The sequence below is a fragment of the Podarcis cretensis genome (assembly GCF_951804945.1).
Source record: "Podarcis cretensis genome assembly, chromosome: 10".
NCBI classification, from domain to species: domain Eukaryota; kingdom Metazoa; phylum Chordata; class Lepidosauria; order Squamata; family Lacertidae; genus Podarcis; species Podarcis cretensis.
This window is the reverse complement of record NC_137179.1, coordinates 62615870-62643262: the sequence shown is the minus strand read 5'-3', so window position 1 is coordinate 62643262 and position 27393 is coordinate 62615870. Positions and strand designations below refer to the sequence as shown.

Below are 27393 nucleotides of genomic sequence, written 5' to 3'. Positions count from 1 at the left end.
AACAATAAGAAATCAAGTTAACAAACTTTTTATGAAAGAATGGAAATGGTTCGTTGAATATTTACAAATAAATTGCAAACAGATAAAAACATTAGCAGGATTATTGTAATAACCTGCAGTTTCATAAGAGTATATATTTAAAGTAGGTAATTAAATGAGTAAATGAATTTGGATATGCAGAAGATATTAAAAAATAAAGTTAAGGAACCACAGAAAGAGGGGGAAGGAAGTCAAACTTTGAAATGTTAATTTGATTGTAAAACTAATGAAACGTATAAACTTGAAAAATATAAATAAAAACTCTCTCATTCACTCGTCTTTTCTTTTGTCCAAACTAAAACAAAAAGAGTGAAAGAAAAGAGGAGAAAGTAGTTAAACATGCATCCCTTCCATAATTACACGTGTGTGTGTGTGTGTGTGTGTGTGTATGTATATATATATCAGTTGTATTCCGCCTGTCGCAACCCACATCACTTTTTCCATTTAGGGACATAATCTCTTGCAAAAGCTTTCAAATGCCGCAGGACTGATAGCTTCTGAACTCAAACAAGGAAATGTCAGCAAAGTTTGGCCTCAGCTGAAACCTAACAAACCTTCCCAACCGTCAGGCTGAACCAAGAATAAGTTGATATAAATAGCCTGGCAGCATCGTAACCATCTACACCTAATGTAAGTCCGTTTTACCTCTTTGTGGATTAGTAGTTTGGAACGGGGCCATTCTCTGTGTTGAAACTTAGGTAGCCCTGCCAACAGAAATAAGTACACTTTCAACAGTGGAACCAGCATCTGTAGCATCCGAAAAAGCAGAGTTCTTCCTTTAACTATGTAAATAACCCTTCTTCCACCTTTTTGTTTTCTTTCATTATTATTATTATTTAAATATCTTTCAGTGGCAGCTGCAAAAGAAAATTCAAGGTTTAGATTTCCTTTCTGAACTGCTGTTTGCAAACAGGAAAAGAAGACGTGAAAAATCCAAAAATAACAAGTGTCATCCAATTTATTGCCATTAATATAATGGGGGGTGGGGTGGGAAAGAGAATGATTTTTTATTCTTCCCCTTTGAAGCTACAGGAGTAGCTGGCGAGCTAATTTCAAGCCAGAACAATCACTCAATTTAAAATCTTCCCTTCAAGAACCATACGTTGTCAAGTTCTTTTCCATTTCTTTGTCTGGATCCTACTCTTCCTTCCAGTAGGTCAGATTAGCTTATATTTATTCTGTTTATTTCTTATTGTGTTTAGATCCACGGGTGTAGCTGCTTCCTGAAATCAAGTAAATAAATAAAAATACTTAACCAACTGACCAATCACGTTCATAGATTTGAACCTGGGTCACCATGGTTCTAGCTCAACTCCCCAGCCATTACACCATAGTGGCTCCCAAGAAATTCCCTTTGGGGGCAATTTCCCATTTTGGTAGTAGCCAGGCACTAAACAGAGCTGCACATTACATTATAGGGATCAACTGAAAACCACAGCTGATGGCGCTTCTAAGCACCAACTCAAATTGGCAGAAGGATGCCCCCAGTTGCAACAGGAACTCAGGAGGAAGTTGTGGAAAGTGCCCAGAAATGTACATGGGTCTCTGTATCCTCCTCCTCCTCTCAACTTACTACATGTGGGAGGGACACAGGTGGCGCTGTGATTTAAACCACTTAGCCTCTTGGGTTTTCCGATTGGGAGGTTGGCAGTTCCAATCCCCATGACGGGGTGAGCTCCCGTTGCTCGGTCCCAGCTCCTGCCAACCTAGCAGTTCGAAAGCACGTCAAAATGCAAGTAGATAAATAGGTACTGCTGTAACGGAAAGGTAAATGGTGTTTCCATGCGCTCTGGTTTCCATCATGGTGTCCTGTTGCACCAGAAGCAGTTTAGTTGTGCTGGCCACATGACACAGAAAGCTGTCTATAGACAAAACGTTGGCTCCCTCAGCCTGAAAAGCAAGATGAGCGCCATACCCCATAGTCGAATTTGCATGGATTTAGCAGTCCAGGGGTCCTTTACCAGGAACCAGGCAGAGGGCCTTCTCGGTAGTGGCGCCCTCCCTGTGGAATGCCCTCCCACCAGATGTCAAAGAGAACAACAACTACCAGACTTTTAGAAGACATCTGAAGGCAGCCCTGTTTAGGGAAGCTTTTAATGTTTGATATATTACAGTATTTTAATATTTTTTTTGGAAGCCGCCCAGTGTGGCTGGGGAAGCCCAGCCAGATGGGTGGGGTATAAATAAATAATAATAATAATAATAATAATAATTATTATTATTATTATTATTATTATTATTATTATTATTATTATTTACCTTGTTAGAGTTATTTTTTTATTCAATTCATCACTCAATCTTCAGCCTAACCAGGGGTCAGCAAACTTTTCCAGCAGGGGGCCAGTCCACTGTCCCTCATACCTTGTGGGGGGCCGGGCTATATTTTGAAAAAAAAAATATGAGTGAATTCCTATGCCACACAAATAACCCAGAGATGCATTTTAATAAAAGCACACATTCTACTCATGTAAAAACACCAGGCAGGCCCCACAAATAACCCAGAGATGCATTTTAAATAAAAAGGACACATTCTACTCATGTAAAAACACACTGATTCCCGGATCTTCCGCGGGCTGGATTTAGAAGGCGATTGTGCCAGATCCGGTCCCCGGGCCTTAGTTTGCCTACCTATGGCCTAAGGTCCCATGGCAGGTTACAGCCGTTTAAAACACAACATTAAATACAGTTTGCAACAAATTGCAGTGCTCGCTCAAATGCAGTCCCTCCCTCACTTTGTGTGCAAAGTCTTGTTCAATATGTGAGGGATTAAATGAGCTACATTATTTGCATATTCGGTATTCTAGTGCAGCCATGCAGCTGATATATGTGTTTATACAAGGACATTTCAACATCTGGCAGAGCACATTTCCCATATGGTAACCCATGGCACATTTCCCCCCAATATTTCCCCTCTCTTCTTCCTGTTAATAAACTTAATTGACCTATTTTTTTAACTTCCTCATAACCCCAATGTGCCTTGGTGCCTTTTACCACCTTGTCGGCATGCACACTGGTTTTCCGTTTGCCTCTTTTCATGAGCACAATTTTCAACTTTCTTCTCCTGCGGCCGCATTCCTTATTTTGCTCTTTTATATCTATCCCAATCTGCCGTTAGCTCTAGGAAAGTTTGAGGGATTTGATCTTGGCAATTCCTTTAGGAACAGACCTGATCCACACCTCACGGACGAATGTGTGATTTGGAACGCAGAGAGCAAACCAAACCCGAATCATCATCATCATCATTTTATTATTTATATGCCACCCATCTGACTGGATTGCCCCAGCCACACTGGGTGGCTCTCAACAAAATATTAAAAACACAATAAAGCTTCAAACATTAAAAAAAACCTCCCTTATATTAATATTTTGTTGGAAGCCACCCAGAGTGGCTGGGGAAACCCAGCCAGATGGGCAGGGTATAAATAAATTATTATTATTATTATTATTATTATTATTATTATTATTATTAGACCACCACAGCAGTGCGCACCTGGCTGATCAGCTGAATCAATTCTTCAGTCGTTTTGAGGTGGGAACTGGAACCACCGTCACTACAGCATTGGCTACCAGCACACCATCAGGAACTATTACTGATAAACAACCACTTTTATTACAGACCTCCGACGTACAACGTGCTTTTCGGAGCATTAATATTAGGAAGGCAGCTGGACCGGATGGAATTATGGGACGAGTTATTAGGGACTGTGCTGCAGAATTAGCTGGTGTATTTACGGACATTTTTAATCTATCCCTGTTGCAGGGTTCTGTCCCTACCTGCCTGAAGACATCGATTATAGTGCCAGTCCCTAAACAGTCAGTGGTGGTATCTCTCAATGACTACAGACCAATAGCCCTAACATCTGTCGTTATGAAATGCTTTGAGAGATTGGTGCTAGATTATATTAAGGCTGGTCTTCCATCCACTCTAGACCCGTTCCAGTTTGCATACAGAAGGAATAGATCTACTGATGATGCTATTTCCATCGCTGTCCATACTGTACTGAGTCATCTAGAATGACAGGGAACCTACGCAAGGCTGTTGTTTGTGGACTACAGTTCTGCCTTTAATACAATTCTACCAGACAGGTTATTCCTTAAAATGACCAATTTGGGTATACATCAGAAGATCTGCTTGTGGGTAAGGAATTTCCTGACCGATAGGCCGCAGACAGTGAGAATGGGACCTTACCATTCTTCTACTCTAGTATTAAGCACAGGAGCCCCTCAGGGGTGTGTGTTAAGCCCCTTCCTCTATTCCCTGTACACATTTGACTGCACCCCACTGTATAAGTCCAACACAATCATCAAATTTGCGGATGATACAACAGTGGTGGGGCTCATTAGTGAGAATGATGAGGCTGCTTATAGGAAAGAAGTACAGGGGTTAATTCAATGGTGTAAAGAAAATAATCTTATGCTTAACACCAAAAAAACCAAAGAACTCATAATTGATTTTAGGCGAAAGAAAAGTGTATTTTTACCATTGCACATAAATGGCGAGGAGGTGGAGAGGGTTGGTAGTTTTAAATACCTGGGCACTTACATCTCTGAGGACCTCTCATGGACTGCAAATATTAATATGGTTGTGAGGAAGGTGCAGGGGAGGTTGTATTTCCTGAGAATGCTCAGAGGATTGAATCTATCTCAGCACCTACTTCTGTCCTATTATCATAGTACCATTGAGAGTGTCTTAACCTATAGTATATTATCGTGGTATGGGAGCAGCTCTGGAATGGATAAAAAAGCCTTACAGAGAATAATTAAAATTGCCCAGAATGTTATTGGGCTCCAACTACCAACCCTGGATGAGATCTTCACGTCTCGCAGCTTGAAGAAGTCACACAATATCCTGAGAGATCCCACCCATCCTGCTCACAACCTCTTTGAACTGTTGCCTTCGGGCAGAAGATATAGGACAATGAAAACACGAACCACACGCCTTCTGAATAGTTTCTATCCAAGAGCTCTGATTGCACTAAACAATGATCTCAGGGCCAGTTGTAAGAAATAGCAAGCAGTGAGTAGTAAGGAATGAGATAGGTTTTAGGTTATGCTATGCTTCTAATAGGTTGTGTTATATTCTGGATTATGTATGTTTTAATAGATTATGTCTGAATAGGATGAGAGTGTTGGAGATACGTGCAAATGTGTATGTGAATCCGGTCTCGGGTGTTTGATTTTCGTTGTTGTGTATACTGTGTATATACGGACAATGACAATAAATTTATCTAATCTAATCTAATCTAATCTAATCAACTGCCCGTGGATCCTCATCAACGCTTAGATTTTAATAATGTTGGTGTGTTTTTTTGAGGGCACCTTTGTTTCTTATAAGCAGGGCTGCCTGGAGACATTTCGGCACCAGATGTGAATGATAAAATGATGCCTGCCAGGAGTGAGTGACGATGTATATCAGAAAGAATGAGAGAATAGGGATCCTCATTGGCACCTTTGCCGCCTGAGGCGGTTGGCTCACCTTGCCTCATGGGTGGGCCGGTGCTGTTTATAAGCCAACTTGGAAGGATCTGTATATTGAATGGTTGCCTATGAATAACTGCCAGGGCTTTTTTTCAGGCAGAACTCACCGGAACTCAGTTCTGGCACCTCTTGGGTGGAGGCCATTGCCATTCTAAGAGAGGTGTTCATGGTGAGTTCCAGCACCTCTTTTTCTAGAAAAACAGCACTGATTAGATAGATAGATAAAAACTTTATTCACATTAGCCAATGGCCATATCAACAATAAAACATTACAGTATACGCAGAAAGGGAAATTTGATATAAGAGCACAATTTAAAGTCCTGAATCAGCAGTCAGTTAGTGGCCCTTATTCTGATTGCCCCTGCTATGAACCTAGCAATCTTTGCTGTTATCTGCTCATTTTGATCTGATAGAAGAAAGGACATTGTGGCAGTGGTTGAGTGCCCTGGGACAAAGGTTGAGCGCCACAGGGGCAAAGACATTTCTCAGGCAGGATCTTTTGGAATCGACCCTCAAGTACCACAAATGGCAAAACATCCAGTCTTGCAAGCGTAAAAGCACATCTGTATTTTGGGATAATAAGTTTGTGCAGAGAATCAAAATGGAAAGGTGGAAAATGAATATACCAAGGGCAAAATTTCCTTATACTGGCCAGGTTGTTCTGATGCTCGATATCTTTTAGACGTTGACCAATTACCGTATTTTTCGCTCTATAACACGCACCCGACCATAACACGCATGTAGTTTTTAGAGGAGGAAAATCCGTAGGCATGCCACCCGTAGGCATTCCCTCCATAACACGCACAGACATTTCCCCTTACTTTCTAGGAGGAAAAAAGTGAGTGTTATGGTGCAAAAAATACGGTAGACTGTTTGTTTTAGTAGGGCCCATAGTGAGTAGGCGTTGTGGGGACAGCACTGATTAACTGCAATATTAAATATGTAAGACAGGATCCCCAGCTTGGTCCCACGACCATGGGTACCCGGGGCCCTGGGTGCCATTCACTGAAATTGTGGGTTCCTGGCCCCTTCCTGGGTAATTTTGTGGGTTGCTCGGGCCCCCGGGTCCCCAGAGAGTTGGCACCTATTATGCATGGTATTATGAAACAACAATTATATAATATACTTGATTATTATGTAATAATAAATACATAAACTCCAACCTGAACCTTTGGAAAGAGACCTGGGGAGGGGGGGAGAAGGAGACAGATACTGTAGGGAAAGAATGAATAAATAAACAAACGTAAGACGATGCCCAAACCATGTAAGCCGAACAAAACGGAAGTGTAAGCTGCCCGTTAATAACAAACATTTGCATACTTGAATGAGTTTCTTCAGCAATAATCTCTTACAGGAACTTCTTTCATGTTATGAGCGTCACAGCTCACAAAATGCTACTCAAGTGCATTGACCTGCTGCGCAAACATCGTCTTTAATAAAAACCTATGAACAGACCTTTTGTTTGCCAGTCGCTGTGTGTAACGTGTCACTTGAAGATGTAGCTGATAGCAAGTTTTAAAGCCCTGCTTAGGCCACTGACGTATTTAAAGATCCTTGCTTTCCGTTCGCCGGTCTGCCTCGATGGGGCAGGGGCAGCGAGGGGTCCATGTGTAGAAGTCAGACTAAGCTGGAGACAAAGGAAGTACAGTGGTACCTCAGGTTACATATGCTTCAGGTTACATACGCTTCAGGTTACAGACTCCGCTAACCCAGAAATAGTACCTCAGGTAAAGAACTTTGCTTCAGGATGAGAACAGAAATCGTGCTTCGGTGGCGCGGCGGCAGCAGGAGGCCCTATTAGCTAAAGTGGTGCTTCAGGTTAAGAACAGTTTCAGGTTAAGAACGGACCTCCGGAACGAATTCAGTACTTAACCCGAGGTACCACTGTAAATTTAGCAGAGTATCCAAGGTCTTTTCTCAGGGCCCTAATAAGAATTGTGAACAATGAGTCGCACCACTGATGGTTCTCCGTTCCTAATGACACAGAGTCATATTCCGCCTCCCCTGGCAATTATTTATAATGCAAACTGCCCTTGACAGCTTTTGGATACTTGCACAGGGAGGGGAGTTAAAGGCAGCAGACACCGAGATTTAGCGGGATGCGGGTGACGTTCTGGAAACGAGCCATTTCCCCGAGAAGAGCCAACGCGCTAATTGCAAGCGTTGTTCAGATGCTGCTAGCTGCCCGGGATCCCAATTCCGTAAGTCAGCCCACTGCCGTGATCCATCCTGACAAGGGGGACGACGGTAGTGGCTCGTCTCCAGTGAGATCCGCAGCCGCAAAGTACCAGCAGCTCCTCGGATTTTCTGACCAAAGAGATGATTTTCAGTTCATTTGGCAGGACTCGAGATGAAAACAGACAAAGAAGGTCGAGGAGGATGGCAGACTTGGTTTCTCCAAGATGAAAAAGGAACAGTGCTCTATAATCAGGATCTATCTGTCTAGAGTATCGGGGTCCACTCCAGACACTTTTGCTCCTGAGGCAAATCAGAAATTGGCACTCCACCAAGTTTTGGTTTTTTTTTGTTTTGAAATCATTTGATTTTACAGATATAAATTTATAACAAAACTAAATACACATATCCATATAGAGAGATTTCTCTGAATCTTGAGGCTTCCCCCCCCATCCCCTCCAAGGGTCCTATTGTCAACATTTTCAACTGCATATTATTTCATGATCTATAATTTATATCTATCCTTATTGTCCGTAGTATTTGTTGCATTACAAGTGAGATTACAATCCTGCTAATGTTTTCATCTCCTTACAGTGGTCTCCCAAGTAAATTATAAAAATTTCCCATTCTTCCTTGAAATTTTTGTCTTCTTGGTTCCTGAGCTTTCCATTCAGTTTTGCCATTTCATTGTTGTCTAACAGCTTGGTTTGCCATTCATCTCTGGTAGGGACTCTTTCTTCTTTCCATCTCTGGGCTAATAGCATCCGTGCTGCTGTTGTCACATACATGAAAAGACTTTTCTGTTCCTTTGGGAAGTCTGTACCTACAATTCCTAATACAGTGATGCCTTGGGTTAAGAACTTAATTAGTTCTGGAGGTCCATTCTTAACCTGAAACTGTTCTTAACCTGAGGTACCACTTTAGCTAATGGGGCCTCCTGCTGCCACTGCACGATTTCTGTTCTCATCCTGAAGCAAAGTTCTTAACCCGTGGTACTATTTCTGGGTTAGGGGAGACTGTAACCTGAAGCGTCTGTAACCCGAGGTACCACTGTAAGAAGGTTTCTGTTTGTTGTTTGTTGTTTGTTTTTGTTTTTACAGAAGTTACTTTAAACATTTTTTTCAATACACTGTATATCATTTCCTAGAAAGTCTTTATTACCTTACATGACCACCACATATGATAAAAGATACCTTCTTTTTCTTTACATTTCCAGCAGGTATTTGTACTATTATTATTATGAGGTCCTGCCTATTATTTCTAGGATATAAGAAGAGCTATGGTGAATCAAAAACAAAGGTTTGTGGGGCTACAATCAGATGCTTTCGGGAAGTCCACAATCAGGGCATAATGGCTATGTGCCTGCTCTTCAGCAATCAACCTTCTGTAACTTACAAGCTCTGAACCTAGATGTTTCTTCTTCTTTGGCGATCACTCATAGCCGAGTAAGATTGTCTTCCATAAACACTGTTTTAACAGTGAGTCTGTAAGTGACTGTGGAGGTGAATTCTGGATCCACACGTCCTTCCGCAGTGGGGACATAGGCTTCCGGGCAGGAGTTGATCACGGTGTGGATTTGCCAAGCATGTCTTCCTTTTAGCACATTTCTCTCTTGCTTCCTGAGTTTGAGTGTCTTCAAAGCCCATTACACCTTTGGTAAAGACTGTTCTCCAACTGGAGCGCTCGCAGGCCAGTGTTTCCCAGTTGTTGGTGTTTATACTACATTTTCAAAGGTTTGCCTTGAGAGAGTCTTTAAACCTCTTTTGTTGACCACCAGCATGATGCTTTCCATTTTAAAATTCGGAATAGAGTAGTTATCTAGAGGTTTCATATAGCCCTTGTGGCTAGCAGTATCCATTGGGAAATTGATATTCCATTTAAAGCAGGCTTCCTCAACCTTGGCCCTCCAGATGTTTTGAGGCTACAGTTCCCATCATCCCTGACCACTGGTCCTGCTAGCTAGGGATCATGGGGGTTGTAGGCCAAAAACATCTGGAGGGCCAAGGTTGAGGAAGCCTGATTTAAAGTCACCTTGGATAAACTCCAGCTATTCAGGAGGCATAACTATTCCACTATTTGCAGATATTGTAATGACTATTTCAAATGCAGAGAGACCCAACAAACGAACATTCCTCCACTGTTATCTCTCTGCAAGGTTTCTTACACTTTGATAGCAATAACTTGCCTCTTTGCTACAACCCCAACCACCAGTACTCAAGCAAGAACCTGACTATTTGTTACACTCGGGACTGTCAAGCGCCGGGCAGACCTTTAAACTGCTGTGTGAAATCTGGCAAGCTCTCAAGAAGCTTTATTTGTCTGAATAATGGATGGAGCCAGAGAGCACGATCTGGCTTTGAAAAGCCGAGGGAAAATAAGCCACGAGCCCCAACGCAGATAGCGAGTAACTGTGCAGGTCAGCCTCTATGTTCTCCTGGGACGTCTGCATTCTTTTAGGGGTGGTGATAAGAGTCCCTTTACTATTTACCCCCATGAACACATGCCAACGACTTCAAAGGATTCTCCTAATTGACTTCAGATTGAATAAACAGAGTGCTTTCTGCAAACATGACTGCAGTGCACCTTAGCTCTCCACGGTTAGCGTACAGCTGGCCCACGTGAGCTTTTAAGGAGAGGGAATCAACTGAGCTTTTGCCAAAAACGGTGCAATCTGCTAGCATGGACATCTGCGGCACCAGCTCTCAGACTTGTTTCTTTTTGGTATCTCAGCGCCGTAGTGTTAGAAGCCCACGTGTTCATTAGGAGTTGTTGGAAACTGCAGACAGATAACGTAGCTAAGACAGGGATCTGTTTAAAGTGAGATTCGACTCGGAGGCCTCAGTTGACAGCCAAGCTTCCTCCCCACCCGACTGCAGCTGAAGCAGAAAACAGTCAGTGACACATGTATTGGGATGAGAAGATGCTCTCTTCTGCCTGAGACATACATGTTGGAAGATGTATTGTGCATAGGCCCTTGTTACACTGCACGGAAACAGAAGAAGCACAACACCCCCCAAAAAAGAGGACAAGTGGAGCAGAGATTTGCAAGCAGATTTTCATATTTGAAAATGTGCTTCTGCAGATGTGTACACACAGATGCAAATTTAGAAATAACTACTAACTGTCATCGAAATCAAAACACAGGGCATCTCACAGATCTCACAAATCAAAACACAGGGCACCTCACAGAGAAAGATATACCTTTGTGGCTGCACAGGTGCTAATTATGGTGTTTGCATCCCTCGATTCCTTTGGGAGAAAGGGTGGGCTATAAATTTAGTAACAAAATTAATATTTTTACTTGATGGGCAAATTCAAGACCTCTGTTCTCCCTACTTTAGACCAGAAGTGCTGTACATTTCTAATATCTACAATGCCCCCCCCCCCAGCTCTTTGGAGGAAAAGGTGGAATATAAATGCAATTGATGATGATGATGATGATAAATGTCCCAATTTCCCACCCATATGAAATAGTGTACATGGGAAGAAAATAAAGTAGCCAGATCACACATATGCAAACTGGAATAATAATAAAATAAATAATTTATTATTTGTACCCCGCCCATCTGGCTGGGTTTCCCCAGCCACTCTGCACAGCTTCCAACAAAGACCAAAAATATACTAAGATGTCACACATTAAAAACTTCCCTGAACAGGGCTGCCTTAAGATGTCTTCTGAATGTCAGGTAGCTGTTTATCTCTTTGACATCTGATGGGAGGGCATTCCACAGGGCAGATGCCACTACTGAGAAGGCTCTCTGCCTGGTTCCCCCCCTAAATCTATGAGAGAAAGAGAAAGGTAACCTGTGGACCAGGGGTCAGCAAACATTTTCAGCAGGGGGGCGGTCCACTGTCCCTCAGACCTTGTGGGGGGCTGGACTATATTGGGGGGGGAAATGAACGAATTGTTATGCCCCACAAATAACCCAGAGATGCATTTTAAATAAAAACACACATTCTACTCATGTAAAAACACGCTGATTCCTGGACCGTCCATAGGCCGGATTTAGAAGGCGATTGGGCCGGATCTGGCCCCTGGGCCTTAGTTTGCCTACCCATGGTGTGGACCATATAACCAAATAAATTTTAAAACATAGCTGTTCATCTTCTGATCAAGTCCCTAGTGCAAAATCAGAAGACTCTGAGTGTCTTATGATTCTACTCTTCTGAGAAGCTGACTACTTGATCCTTGAAAAAAGGAATGCTTCCAAGCAGTTTGTAAACTCTCTTATATTTATCGATTACAATTTAAGTCACCCTCCTCCCGAGGAGTTCAGGTCAGCTTACGTGGCTTCATCTCCTATTTCACCCTCACCACAACCTTGTGAACTAGGTGAATCTGAACGAATAATTGAGAGGAACCAAAGAGTATCATGGCCAAATGCAGATTTGTTCACCTGGGGTCTCACTGATCTTAGTCTGGCACTCAGACACCTGTTACACGAGGCAAATCTGTCCTGCTACATCAGTCTTTTATAATAAACAAACTTAATTTCAGCTACATATCAGTGCACTGGTACTGATATAGCTGTCTCTGAAGTGGCAGGGTGACCTTATATTGAGTCAATGCACTTTTGTACACACATGCAATCCTGCGGCTGTGCCTTTGATCTGCATGCTGGTTTTGTTTTGCTGGTTTCTGTGCGGCCACTTATTTACGTTTTGTTTCCAAAGAAAGTGTTTTGTCGAGTGCATTTCAGACTTTGCGTGCCGGTGTAGCATGTTATCCTCAGTTTGCTCTTTAATAACCTTTTGCGAGCTACACCTGATTTCCTACAATTGTGACTCCCTCTTGTGTGCCCAAGGAGTTTTCCCAAGACAAATATTGTCAGGAAATAAGCCCAGCTGCAACTCAAAGGACAGCCCAGGAAAAGATTAAGTGGGCATTCGTGCTAAGGGAGGGTGAAGATACTGTGCAGTTTTAATATCTCCGCATCCGAGTTTTCCAGGCATCAAAAAAGATTGCTATTGTATGAGATGACAACTTAATCTGTGTGCAGGTTTTCTTCCACATGCATATCAGTGTATGGAGCATAACAACTCTGATTATCTGAGGGCTGCTCACACATTATGCTGTGTTGTTGTTGTTGTTTAGTCGCTTAGTTGTGTCCGACTCTTCGTGACCCCATGGACCAGAGCACGCCAGGCACTCCTGTCTTCCACTGCCTCCCGCAGTTTGGTCAAACTCATGCTGGTAGCTTCGAGAACACTGTCCAACCATCTCGTCCTCTGTCATCCCCTTCTCCTTCCTCATGCTTCCCCCTCTCGTCCTCATCCCGTCCCCTTTCCCAACATCAGGGTCTTTTCCAGGGAGTCCTCTCTTCTCATGAGGTGGCCAAAGTACTGGAGTCTCAGCTTCAGGATCTGTCCTTCCAGTCAGCACTCAGGGCTGATTTCCTTCAGAATGGTTAGGTTCATTCTTCTTGCAGTCCATGGGACTCTCAAGAGTCTCCTCCAGCACCATAATTCAAAAGCATCAATTCTTCGGCGATCAGCCTTCTTTATGGTCCAGCTTTCACTTCCATACATCACTACTGGGAAAACCATAGCTTTTACTATACGGACCTTTGTTGGCAAGGTGATGTCTCTACTTCTCAAGATGCTGTCTAGGTTTGTCATTGACATTATGCTGTACACATGTGCAGATGCTTGTGTGAATGACTGGACAAGGTAGCAAATTTAAGAGTAAAAAATGTGGAGTACCGATTGGGCGTACTGCTTCACACATGTTGAAATGTACTCATGGGCAGTGTTTTATGTAGTTTTCAAAAGAAGCCACTGCTTGAGGTTGCTGCAAAAACAGTGCAGAATGTGAGTTTGAGTGCAGTGCAAGACTCCGATTAAAAACGGAAGCTTTCCAGTCCTTACGGCTATGAATTCATGCTTACAAGTGTGGGCTTCATGAAAATTCAGAAACCAAAAAGGGTGTCCAACTTTTTTTGAAAATGCCTGCTCCAAAGGTCTTCGCTGAAATTGGTCGCAAAGTGCCCAAAATAGCTGTTTACTTGGCCGTTTTCCTGTGTTGCGAAGGCTGAAATTTCAATTCAGTGGAGGAGGGTCAAAATATTAACTGATATGCATGACATTTTAGATATAGCTATATAATCCCTAGTGTAGTAAGATAAAACCTTTGGAGCAGGCATTTTAAAAAAACAACAGTTTTTTTATGAACCACCCTAGTGTCCAAATTAGAATGTCATGGTTGGAGGTAGATGGTTGCAATGGCTTTTGGCATTGCAAAAACTCCTAACCAGGAACAAAACAGCATCAGTGGAAGATTGTTGTTCCTACAGGACCCTGATCCTAGTCATCCCTGGGGATTGGCTGCCTACACTATATGTGTGTTGCTCCAAGGGCCTTCTGGCCGTACCCTCCCAGCGAGAAGTGAGGTTGCAGGGAACCAGGCAGAGGGCCTTCTCGGTAGTGGCGTCCACCCCGTCGAACACCCTCCCTTCAGATGTCAAGGAAATAAACAACTATCTGACTTTTGGAAGACATCTGAAGGCAGCCCTGCTTAGGAAATTTTAGATGTTTTATTGTGTTTTTAATATTCCGTTGGGTGCCGCCCAGAGTTGGCAGGGTATTAATAATAATAATAATAATAATAATAATAATAATAATAATTACAGTGGTACCTCAGGTTACATACACTTAAGGTTACATACACTTCAGGTTACAGACTCCGCTAACCCAGAAATAGTGCTTCAGGTTAAGAACTTTGCTTCAGCATGAGAGCAGAAATTGTGCTGCGGCGGCGCGACAGCAGCAGGAGGCCCCATTAGCTAAAGTGGTGCTTCAGGTAAAGAACAGTTTCAGGTTAAGAATGGACCTCTGGAACGAATTAAGTACTTAACCCGGGGTACCACTGTATTACTACTACTACTACCATAGACAGTGTTTTGTTGTAGTGTTTTGGTGATAACAACACTTCCTGGGTAGAAAAGAACCCCAGAATGCTTAGATTCTGAGAGATGTGCATTCCTCAACTAATCATACAAGCTGTAAATCAATAATCAGATTAGGTGCTTCCTCCAGAGAGCAAAGGGGATTTGGTCTCCCTGAGTGACAGCAGTAAATGTACTTTATTAGTAGGATTCAGTCTTTTGACAGATTTGGGCAATTATGAGAGCAAATGAACTAGAATGTGTGCATCTACTCTCTCACACACACATAGAAGATTCTTCCAGCTCATGAATACCACTTACATGGCAGCGGCTCATTTTTGCAAGAGTCTTTGCCCAAGAAGGCTGGACAAAAACGCCATTGAGAGTGTGATGTTTGCACTTTAAATCTGATAGAATTTGGCGTTTTGAGAATCGCTCCCAGCGAGAAGGCCACCCCTGCTGAAATATGTCAGTAGACATCTCTCCTCATTATCCAAATGATCCTTTTGATGGATGGCAGCGGCAGTTTCTCCCCGTTACTGCTAGTTAGTGGAAGGCTTGCTGCTATTGTTTTAGCATAATTATCTTCAGGGTGAGGTGGAGGCCAGATTGTTCCCCCATTTAGGCGACAAGCTGAGGTTGGTTTCTGTTCATAACCGCGTTGCCATGAAGCTGCAGAAAGAGATCGTGAAAAGAAAACACACATCACAGAGACCGGAGGCCCCTTGACTCATTTCCTTAGAAAGCATAATTCCAGAAATTCTTTCAAGTGTATGAAATGAGAGACACATCAGTTCAGATCTCTCGTATTTTGTTTTTGTTTGTCAGGTGAAGGATGCGGAAGCACGAGTTTCCGAGAAGGCTGCTGTCTTCTGTGATAGGAATTTTATGGTCTTAGATATATGGTAATGTTCATAACCGCACATACATAGATCACCACAGGAAGACCAACCTGGAACCATTTTGAGTCCTAAACTGACCAAATGTTTTCTCTGCAAGGTCAAACTGGAAAAGTCTTCCCATTGTCACTTTCCTCACAAATCCTGTCTTAAGGGAACATTTAAGGTATGAACAGGGTGTGAGCCTGTGACCTGGCCCAGGAACTAAGTATTTATCATTACAAAAGAATGACCAGGCTCCCCAGGCAATCCAATCAAGTAACTTGCCAGACAGGAGATAAACTGAGACCGGAGAAAAACAACATGCAAATGTTCTGTTGTAGACCGCCTTTTCTGGGATGTATCTGAGGGGTGGTCTTAGGTTACACCCCTTCTGTGATGTATGCATAATGTTTCTGGGGGTGGTCTTAATCTACAGGATGGGAATTTCAAAAGTCTTTATAAGCCCTTGCACAGCATTTTTGTGGGTCCTCCTCCTCTCCTGCGTGTGAGGGGAGCACCCTGTTGCAACAGATCAATAAAGATCAAGCTTACTAGCTGCTTTGCTTCTCAATATTCTCTGGTTGGCCTCTGTTATTTTCTCCTCCCAATAGGGAACCTATGTAAGGACTCTATATGGGCTCTTGGATACCCCATAAGGGAAAGGGGCATATTTTTATTTACAACACTTCTTCCATGCTTCAAATCACAGATGGATATCTTTTTTTGATTCTCGCATCTTGGGCTGAGGTTAGAGAAGCTCGTCATGTACGCATGAGGCCAAGCATAGGGAATGGGCAACTAATACGCTTGGACAAAATTCGAACAGGAAGCATAATATTTTACTCGGTCCCATCGCCCATAAAATGGAGCAGGGGGTGGAGGTGGGGAGGTCTGTGAATAGCTAAACAAGGTTTCGTATGTTCAATTTTTACATGCTTCCTCCCCTCTGCCGATAGCTGGAGCCAGTCTGGTTTTGTAATTGTATTATTAACATCAGTGCTGCTGATTGGCACTACATCCCAGAAATATGAGGAAAACTGCCAGCTTGAGGAAACAATTTCTGGAGTGGGGTGGGGGGAATCTATTTGTATTAGTCCAACCAATCTTATGTTAGCTGGAGAAACCAGCTTAATACATAGCAAGTTTGAAGCTTAAGAGAAACAAGTGGAAGCCCACGAAAATCCACAGAAAATGGGTTTTATAATTGGTTTTATTTTAAATCTATATTTCCTCACTTTGCCAGAACAGCCCCTTCTTCTGTCTCCTTGTACTTGGTCTTCAGGCCACTTGTAAATATTCACTGCCGTCACAGCAGTGTAGCAAATGCTAAGGAGATTCATTTTAATAAACAAAAGCCAGAGCTCAGGTGACTGTAACCTCCTAGGCTTCTGTGACATCACAGCAGCACAGCCAGTGGCTGTTTCCTTCAGGGCTTGTCTCTTTTTCACATTCCTGCAAAGTTTTTGGGAAGCTGGCAAATGACCAAAACAGCAGCAGCACAAAAGCCAAAAAGTTCTTTGCTTGAACCTTACCCATACATCTGTGAACACAGTAAGAAGCTGGCAGACCCATGGAAACCCGAGTTCAGAATTAGGGAAGAAAATATAGTCTGAACATAAAAAGAAGGCTGGGAGCAATTCCTTAGGGTTCTCCACTGTGGAGAGAGTGAGGCATTGGTGCAATCCAAAGAACATCCTTGAGTTCCACTGAAATCAGTGTTGCCCAAGAACTTTCCTGTGTAATGGGTTCACTCTGAGTAAAACTTAGACTACCACCCTATGCTGTACAGTGGTACCTCGGGTTACAGACGCTTCAGGTTATAGACGCTTCAGGTTACAGACTCCGCTAACCTAGAAATAGTACCTTGGGTTAAGAACGTTGCTTCAGGATGAGAACAGAAATCGCGCAGCAGCGGCGCAGCGGCAGTGGGAGTCCCATTAGCTAAAGTGGTGCTTCGGGTTAGGAACAGTTTCAGGTTAATAATGGACCTCTGGAACGAATTAAGTTCTTAACCTGAGGTACCACTTTATTCATCCAGGCTACGTTTCTATGGACACAGAACTTTTTCTGAGTGAGGGGTGGAATAGCTACCCTCAATCTGACAGGTGAATAATGTAATAGTACTGTTAAGTCCAGTCAAAGGCAACTATGGGGTGCAGCACTCATCTCTGCTTTCAGGCCAAGGGAGCCAGCGTTTGTCCACCGACAGCTTTCCAGGTTATGTGGCCAGAAGGACTAAACTGCTTCTGGCACAATGGAACACCATGATGGAAGCCAGAGTACATGGAAACACCATTTACCTTCCCGCCGGAGCAGTACCTATTTATCTACTTGCACTGGTGTGCTTTCGAACTACTAGGTTGACAGGAGCTGGGACAGAGCAACGGGAGCTCACCCCATCATAGGGATTTGAACTGCTGACCTTCTGATCAGCAAGCGTTTCAGTGGTTTAGACCACAGTGCCACCTGTGTCCCTCGATCTGACAACCACCCCACATGCATCGCCATGACAGAATCTAGGGCAGTGTTTTCCAAACTTGGGTCTCCAGCTGCTTTTGGACTGCATTTTCCATCATACCTGACTACTGAGTCCTGCTAACTAGGGATGATTGGTGTTGTAGCCCAGAAACAGCTGGAGACCCAAGTTTGGGAAACATTGATCCAGGGTATGGTGTGAGTTAGCAACCACTCACATCAACACCACCAGTAGATGAGGCCACAACTCTGATCTTGCTGGACTCCACCTTCCAGCATAACTTTTGGTCAAGGACAATGAAATCGTCAAATGACATCTGAAGAATTACATTGGCTACCCCTGACTCAGACCATAGGGGATGGGGCTATACCTCTGTGGTACAGGATGAGCTCACGGAAACCAGGAAGAAATGTCATGAAGAGCTTCTGCAAATGTCTCCTATATCTCCTCCCCACCAGAATTGCACCCCAAAGCCCAAAGAAGGTACTTCTGGCTGTTTACTGTCATTTGCTTAAACTGATGAATAGCCAACAGAGCTGAAAGCATTACCTGATTAGGCAGTGTGATTAATCAACTAATCTCCAATCAACGGATTGACTGCAGATGTAAAATGTGGGCTTTTACATTGGATTAAAATCCCTTGTGATGGGATCCAAGGGACCCCATTGATTTAAATGTGTGGAGGTTACATTGGTCAGCTGACAAGTTCAAGATGATTTGCAAAACAGTGCATATGGTTAGTTGTGTGTATAACAGAAAATGATATAAACCCATTATAAATATAATATAATAAATCTGCTGACTCTTCTATTGATAGAAATGAGCAGTGGGGTGTTTTTATTTTCATTTAAGGCCCAGATTGATTTCTGTACAGACTATGAGTGATGATACAACCTGTTACATTATTATGGATTTCTGTATAATTGTAGGATTTTGTTGCTCTCCTGAAATTGCAGCCACAGAGCAGGTATGTTCCCTTCAGCTTTCCTGACAGATCTTTTAGCTACTAATTTTAGAAGGCTGGGTAAAATCAGGGGAAGTGAGGTAAGAAGAGGGGGCTTGTGGATTTCATGAAGGGCCTATCTGTCTTTGTACTGATAATTCATGGAGGTTTTGTATAGGTTTGGTGACTCACAAGGGTTATCTAGTTGACAGAAAACCAGCTGTGGTATTTCAATGGCTTTGTCTTAAATTAATTTTTACCATAAGTTTTGTTAGCTGTCTTGTTGAAAGACAAGGTATGAATTCACTAGATTTGGCTAGTTTTTAGAAGGGGCAAGCAGAAAACACAGAAAATTAGGTGGAGTGGGAAAAGGCAGCTGTGTATTCTAGAAAGAGTCATGAATGGCGGCCTGAAATATGAAGAGAAGCACTCCATATTACAACAACAACAACAACAACAACAACAACAACAACAACAACAACAACAACAACAACATATGCCACTCATCTGACTGGGTTGCCCCAGCCGCTCTGGGCAGCTCTCAACAGAAATCGTAAAAACACAATACAACATCACACACTAAAATCTTCCCTGAGCAGAGCTGCCTTCAAATACCTTCAGACAACTACTGAAAAGGCCTTCCGCTTCATTTCCAGTAACATCACAATGAGGGAACTGGACCATGGGAGCTGGACCTCAGTGTCCTGGCTGAACGATGGAGGTGGAGACACTCCTTCAGTTATACAGGGCCAAGGCAATTTAGGTCCGCAATGACACTTTTAATTGTGCTTGGAAAGAAAATGCTTTCTTGCAAACCCCACTTGTAGCAACTAATGAGTTTGATCCGGACTAACTGAACAATCCCAACCCTAGCCTGCTGCATGGAACCACAGCTGCAACCACAGCTCCACTGCTTACGTCCCCCACGGTGGAAGGTGGATTGCTGCAACAGTCTTGGGTTGTGTCCAATACCATCTGAGGGGACATGGGTGGCACTGTGGTCTAAACCACTGAGCCTCTTGAGCTTGCTGATCAGAAGGTCGGTGGTTCAAATCCGCACAATTTGGTGAGCTTCCGTCGCTCTGTCCCAGCTCCTGCCAACCTAGCAGTTCAAAAGCATACCAGCACAAGTAGATAAATAGGTACCGCTGCGGTGGGAAGGTAAATTGTGTTTTCGTGCATCACGGTGTCCCACCAGAAGCAGTTTAGTCATGCTGGCCACATAACCTGGAAAGATGTCTGTGGGCAAACACCGGCTCCCTCGGCCTGAAAGCGAGATGAGTGCCGCATTCTATGGTCACCTTTGACTGGACTTAACTGTCCAGGGGTTCTTTAACTTTTCCAATGCCACCAGGCAACAGCAGTGAGGCTAGCTCAGGATCTAAGAGATCCTAGGTTGGCTTAGTCCCTCCCCTGCCCCAGAACAACCTGTTTGGGGTTTTTTCCATGACCTACTACTAGCGGGGATGCTACAAGCTCAACAGGGAGATCCACATAGGCAGAGCAAAACTGATGTCACTCTGAGGGTACCGGAAAGCCTAGGTTTCGCCTAGAATAGCCCTAACTGAAATAAAAAGGACATGTTAGTCTTAACCAACATAAGCCCCATGGATTTGAATTATAAGCATTACTATAAACATTACTAAACTTGGATCCTGCGGAAGAACTCTTCACTGTCATCCATACACAGGCTCTAATGTGATTATGCTGTCTGTCTGCCCCTTCTAAATCTGCGAAGAACAAAGTACAATAAAATTGTGTGACCGCAGGCGATAAATCCATCTTTGCTCCTCCAAAGCACTATTGTTTCAAACACCTTTTGAATGGTGGCCTTTCCTGTAATTACACCTGTGACTTGTCTCTTGAGCAACTGTCAGTGGTTTGTTTTGTTTTCCCTCGGATGGAATTAACTTCTGTGTCGCAATACGGACTCCCTTCGATGCAATGCCTTGGGATGAGATACCATCAAGGGCAAGAAGGGAAGAGAGGGAGAGAGAAAATGGTTTCATACTTGGCTGCTTCCCAGAATGGGGAAAATTATAATGTGGGAATTTCAGCCTCAGAGGAGGTGGATAATTGGTGTTGTAGGTGTTATATGAAAAGGTGTATTATTTACTCTGCTTTGTAAAATGCTGCTTGCTGCAATTTTTTTCCCACCACTTTCTTTGACGCATCTTTCCTTCCCCCATGTCTTTGCTCTTTGATGGAATTTGCAAATATGCACAGAAGTTGTCTTATGCAGGTAGCTTTCCTACATATATAGACAGCATGTACTTTTCACTGTTTCTTCTGTTCATTTATAGCACAACCAGTCCTACGCATGTATACTCAGAAGTGATTCCCACTGGGTTCGATGATACTTACTCTCAGATAAGTCTGCTATGACAATGTTACAGGCTATTTAACCAGAAATTGCCTAGTGGTCACTTTCTAGTGCATCACCAACAGGAATTCAAGGATGTCCGGCAGGATTTGTAGGTGTCAGGGACTGGGCAGAAGAAAAATAGTGGAGACCTTCTCCCCAGCCTGACCCTTCCAGAGAAGAGGAAGACAGTTCAGAATTACAACAGGGATATGCGGGAGGTCACAGCTCAGAGGGGGATGAGGGGAAAAGTTGGGGAATCATGGGAGAGGAGGAAGAGGCCAAGCCAGAGCAGTTGGCTGACACGTTTTCACTAGAAAGCATTCCAGACACACCATCTCCCAGAACCTGGTGAGCCTTAAAAGTAGGAGAGCAAAGAGCTTGTAGATAGATGGCCCTAAACGGCAACCGTTGTGGTGGTGGTGGTGTTGATGAATGAGAAAGTGGGAGAGGGGTGTGTGGAGACTTATTCGGGACAATGTCATTATTCTAAGATGTTGCATTCCCAAGCTTCTCTCTATAAATATTGAATAAAAAACAGATGGTAAGGTTTTTTCCTCGTCTTATCCATTCCTGGCAACCTGCCGTGGGGGTTGGTTCTTCTGCCACCTGACAATAGGCTTCATTTACACATGAAGCTAACCCACGATTTATAAGGTAAATGGTAAAGGACCTCTGGGACGGTTAAGTCCAATCAAAGGCGATTATGGGGTTGCGGCGCTCATCTCGCTTTTCAGGCTGAGGGAGCTGGCGTTTGTCCACAGACAGCTTTCCAAGTCATGTAGCCAGCATGACTAAATCGCTTCTGGTGCAATGGAACACTGTGACAGAAGCCAGAGTGCACACAAATGCCGTTTACCTTCCCGCCATAGAGGTACCTATTTATCTACTTGCACTGGCGTGCTTTCAAAATGCTAGGTTGGCAGAGCTGAGACAGAGCAACAGGAGCTCACCCCATTGCAGGGATTCAAACCGCCGAACTTCCGATCGGCAAGCCCAAGAGGCTCAGTGGTTGAGACCACACTGCCATTCGTGTCCCTCACACAAATAATGGTCACCGTAGGTAAAGCTGGTGATCTGAACCTTGGTCCATGGCTTAACCATGGTTTATTAACCTTGTTAAGGATTGTTGTCAATTTATGATCTTTGGTTAATATTCACCATAGGTTATCAGTGCATGTCAACAAAAAAACCTATTCATGATCTGTTTAAAGAGCTGCTACCACTCAAAAACTACAGAGATGTTAGTGAAGAGCAGCATGAAATTCAAAAGAGCAGAGGAGAGAATGTATGCTGTTACATAACAAGCCAAGGTTTCAGTCATGGAATCACAGAACTGCAGTTGGAAGAGACCCTGAGGTCATTTAGTTCAACAGCCTGCAATGCAGTCATGGCCTGAGAGATTGCTTGGCTCTATCTGCAGTGAGTATTTCCTGAAAAAAAGATAACATAGCATTAGCATGGTACTTGCTGAAAGGGAGAATTTTCTCGTTTTCTCCAATCTGCTTTGCTCTGCCTTTTCCCCTCCTGTTTTGTAAATTTAATAGTGTTAAATCTGCCTTCACAATATCAACGAGACAAATAGGTGTCATTTACAGCAAAATTCCCCCCACTTTGTTGGCATTTTTTTTGAAAGAGCCAATCCATTTGTTTTCCACACTGGGAAGGCATATAAGGACACTGGGCGCTCTTTCCTAGATCTGCAGGTGCTGTTTACTGGCATTTGGGGGGGAAAGTGTTTAAATGTAGAACTTTTGCTGGCAGTCAGTAATGTGACATCTGATATCAAGAAAAGAGAAGTCTGGCTGGATCTTCCTTTGTAGATTGCAAGTACAAATAGGCAGCTGAAATATATTAAGGTATATGTAACTGATCCCATTTTTGTTATACATACACACATACATACTATCAGGCAACTGCTTTCTGCTCATAGCTGTCAACTTACAGATTAGAAAATAAGGGACCAGCTGCCTCAAAAATAAGGGATCAGCAGCCAAAATAAGGGATCAACAATTACTTTGATAAAATACATATTTTGTTGCGTGCAAATGGCTTTAGATACCTATTAGGTCCATAAATTACCATATAGCATATATTCAACACAAAAAAACAGCAATAATTTGTTGTTGACAAAGGACAGCTGGACATAGAATGGGGCCCATTACCTTCAGTAGCTTATTTAAGGGACATCATCAATAAGGGACAGCAGCGGGACATGGCGCTGGGATAAGGGACTGTCCCGCCAAATAAGGGGTGCTTGACAGCTATATTTCTGCTTGTGAGAATTTGGTATTATGCCTCATTATGGTAAGGCACAACTAGTGATGGGAAGGCCTGGAAAAAACTGGAAAAAATGGGGTGAGGACCAGGTTTTTTTCCATTTTTTTCCAGGCCTTCCCATTACTAGGCACAACTCCACAAAGTCTGGAGTTGTCATTGGTTTCTTCAAACTCCAGTCAAGGCAGTGGATGGAGGGTCCTTTAGTAAGATTCCCTCAGTTTGCTTCCCTCTCTGAGTGAAACCAATTTATTCTCACCACTGCCATCGCTACCCTTTCATTTAAAAATATAAGATCAGAAGGAGAGTCCTTCAGGATCAGGATCTATTAAGTCCAGTATCTGGTTTCACGCAACGGTTAACTAGATGAATATAAAATGTAAAGGTAAAAAAGGTAAAGGACCCCTGGACGGTTAAGTCCAGTCAAAGGCGACTATGGGGTTGTAGTGCTCATCTTGCTTTCAGGCCGAGGGAGCCAGCATTTGTCCACAGACAGCTTTCCGGGTCATGTGGCCAGCAGGACTAAACTGCTTCTGGTGCAACGGGACACCGTGACAGAAGCCAGAGCACACGGAAATGCTGTTTACCTTCCCGCCACAGCGGTACCTATTTATCTACTTGCACTGGCATGCTTTTAAGCTGCTAGGTTGGCAGGAGCTGAGACAGAGCAATGGGAGCTCAGTAAGTCATGGGGATTCGAACTGCTGACCTTCTAATCGGCAAGCCCAAGAGGCTCAGTGGTTTAGACCACAACACCACCCGCGTTCCTTTTGATGCATGTAGAAAGCCTCAAAGCAATTCCAATGTGTAGGTGCCACAACGCTAAAAGCCACATCCCTATATTATGTAGATAGTATTGGCAGGAGCTCCACACTTGGAGAGTGGGACAATATTTCCTGGATCCTGGTCCAAAGCTGTATAGGGCTTTATTCAGCCTTAACTTAGCTTGCCAGCTAATTGGCAACCAGCACAATTTTTTAAACACTGCAGTAACAGGTTGGCAATTGTGGAGCAACATATTGGCCCTCCCAGTGAGTAGTCAAGCTGCCACACTTTGTACCACGTGCAGCTTCTGGACCATCCTCAAGGGAAGTCCCAAACAATACGTAGGGCAAAAATTCAGCCTGGAGTTTACCAATGCTTGGCTGACAATGGTCAGGAAATGCTTGCCTATAAAGTGTTGTAATAACAATAACAATAACAATAACAATAACAATAACAATAACAATAACAATAACAATAACAATAACAATAACAATAACAATAACAATAATAATAATACAACATTTATTTATACCCCGCCCTCCCCGGCCAAAACTGGGCTCAGAGTGGCTAACATCAAATATATGACACATTACCATAAAATCAAGCAATCAATCAAATTACATCTTAAAATCAAGTCAGAATCAAAGTGAAATCCAATCAGATGGCAACCTGCAAAGTAAGATTGAGGACCTTAAATGCTCATCAGGCCCAACTGTTTACGCTGATTTTATAAGGGGCCTGTGATAATGCTGGGAGGCCTCTTTCATAGTAGTTCTTATACAAAAAGAGAAGAGGGAGTCAGGCTGAGCCCTGACCAAAGGCCTGGCAGAACAACTCCATCTTGCAGGCCCCGTGGAAAGACGTCAAATTCCACAGGGCCCTGATTTCTTGTGACAGAGCATTCCACCAGGCTGGGGCCACAGCTGAAAAGGCCTTGGCCCTGGTTGAGGCTAGTCTAATTTCCTTGAGGCTCAGGACCTCCAAGATGTTATTATTTGTGGATCATAAGGTCCTCCGTGGGGCATACCAGGAGAGGCGGTCCCGTAGGCACAAGGGCCCTAGGCCGTATAGGGCTAGGTCTCTTACCAGCCTAAGCTGGTAGAAGGCACTCCTAGCCATGAAGGGCACTTGGGCTTCTGGTGACAAAGAAGTATATGGAAGCACCCTCAGAGGATGAACCTGCCCTTTGAGACTTGAAACTTCCACCACGGCCTCTGTGAACATTTCAATCATCCTGCTTCGAGCATCTCTGTGGACATTCCAGGCACCACGGCCAGTTTCTGTGTGCAATTGTGCTTTCTCCATGAACTTGAGCATGGAGCATCATGGACACATGATGCTCATGAAATGATCGCATGGAGGCTGAAAAGCACTAATGAAAGAAAGGGACGTATGGATCTGCTCCAAAATTTCTTTAATGTGAAGTCATTTTGTTTGTGAAGAATCAGTTTGTTGTATGATCAGATATTTCCTTAATAACTCTGGCGACAAGCCAAACTGCAGTTACCAGCATGTTAGTCTAATTGATATTAGCACTCGCGTCTGAATTTGGAAATGGCATTATATAATTTAGCAGAGGGTTTTAGATGAGGTGGGCTGAGGCCTCGCACATCGAAAGGAACCTCCCACACATTGCTCTCCCCCACTTTTCCCTCCCTATGCTTGTCAGGTAAACCTCATCTAATTGCTTTTTTAATACTCGTGTAGCATCAGCATAAAGAGATAAAAATCTTATCCAAAGGGGGCCCCTGAAGACTCAACATGTTTCAACAGCACTGTGCGGATTTCAAATGGATATCTCCTCTCCAACATGTGCTCATACCTCTTAACAGGTGGAAGCAACAGGATTACAGACCCCATCAATCATGGGAACAGTAGCAACTGCAGGGAGCTTCTCTAACATCTGAGCTAGCACAAAATGTTTCCAAGGAGCTAGACACTGTGAGTTAGATGCTGTTAAGAGTTAGGCATTGTGAGTTAGATACCGTGTTACTGTCCTCTCTGCTCTAGGTTGTAATTTGGCCTGAGAGCTGAGGCTCAATCCCGTTCAATGTTTCCAAGAAAGCATATTCATCACAAGAGTCTTTGAGCAGTGAGAGGGAATTCAACACAAGAAGTAAACAAGGAATGATCAATAATTAAGGGATATCTCAAAGGGTACGGTGATAATAAATGTTTTCTGGCAGATATTGAATGAGCCATGCAATATAAAGTATTTGTCAGATAAAGTTAAATTAAGTTAACGAGAAACAACTTCACGCAACTGTGTAAATAATGGTTTAATTCTAAATTAGTACAATGGGTATAGTCGGAAGTTTCTTTTCTTTGCTGATTCAAACAGTGGATAACATTATGTCTTTGCCTTTATTCACACTTTTATTCTTCTTCTTTCTGTTTGTTTTTTCTTTCTTTTGTTCTTTTCCATTCTTTTCTTTTTATATTATATTATATTTATATTATTGTGAATGTTATTTTGTTGGGTATTGCATGAATTTTAAGAATCTGTTTGTCTAATAAAATCTTCAATAAATTAAAAAAACAGTTTGGTTGGTTGGTTCTTAGCAAGACCTTCTCATAGATTCTAAGACATAGGATACCTCAGTGAGCTATACCTGAGGAGTTTACTACTGCACATGGCCTCCGAGACCATATAACACCAGTCTTGAAAGACCTACATTGGCTCCCAGTATGTTTCCGAGCACAATTCAAAGTATTGGTGCTGACGTTTAAAGCCCTAAAAGGCCTTGGCCCAATATATCTGAAGGAGCATCTCCACCGCCATCGTTCAGCCCGGACACTGAGGTCCAGCTCCAAGGGCCTTTTGGCAATTTCCTCACTGGGAGAAATGATGTTGCAGGGAACCAGGCAGAGGGCCTTCTCGGTAGTGGCGCCTGCCCTGTGGAACGCCCTCCCATCAGATGTCAAGGAAATAAACAACTTTCTGACTTTTAGAAGACATCTGAAGGCAGCCCTGTTCTGTGTAGGGAAGTTTTTAATGTTCGGGATACAGTGGTACCTCGGGTTAAGTACTTAATTCATTTTGGAGGTCCATTCTTAACCTGAAACTGTTTTTAACCTGAAGCACCACTTTAGCTAATGGGGCCTCCTGCTGC

General features: G+C 43.2%; 1 long non-coding RNA gene across 1 annotated transcript; it reads left to right on the top strand.

The window, feature by feature from the left end:
* The first annotated feature begins 629 nt into the window (after positions 1 to 629).
* LOC307226060 lies at positions 630 to 26819 on the top strand. Its single transcript, XR_013843304.1, has 3 exons — positions 630 to 669; positions 18786 to 18900; positions 26780 to 26819. It is a non-coding gene; the product is annotated as an uncharacterized lncRNA (long non-coding RNA).
* The last annotated feature ends 574 nt before the right edge of the window (positions 26820 to 27393 follow it).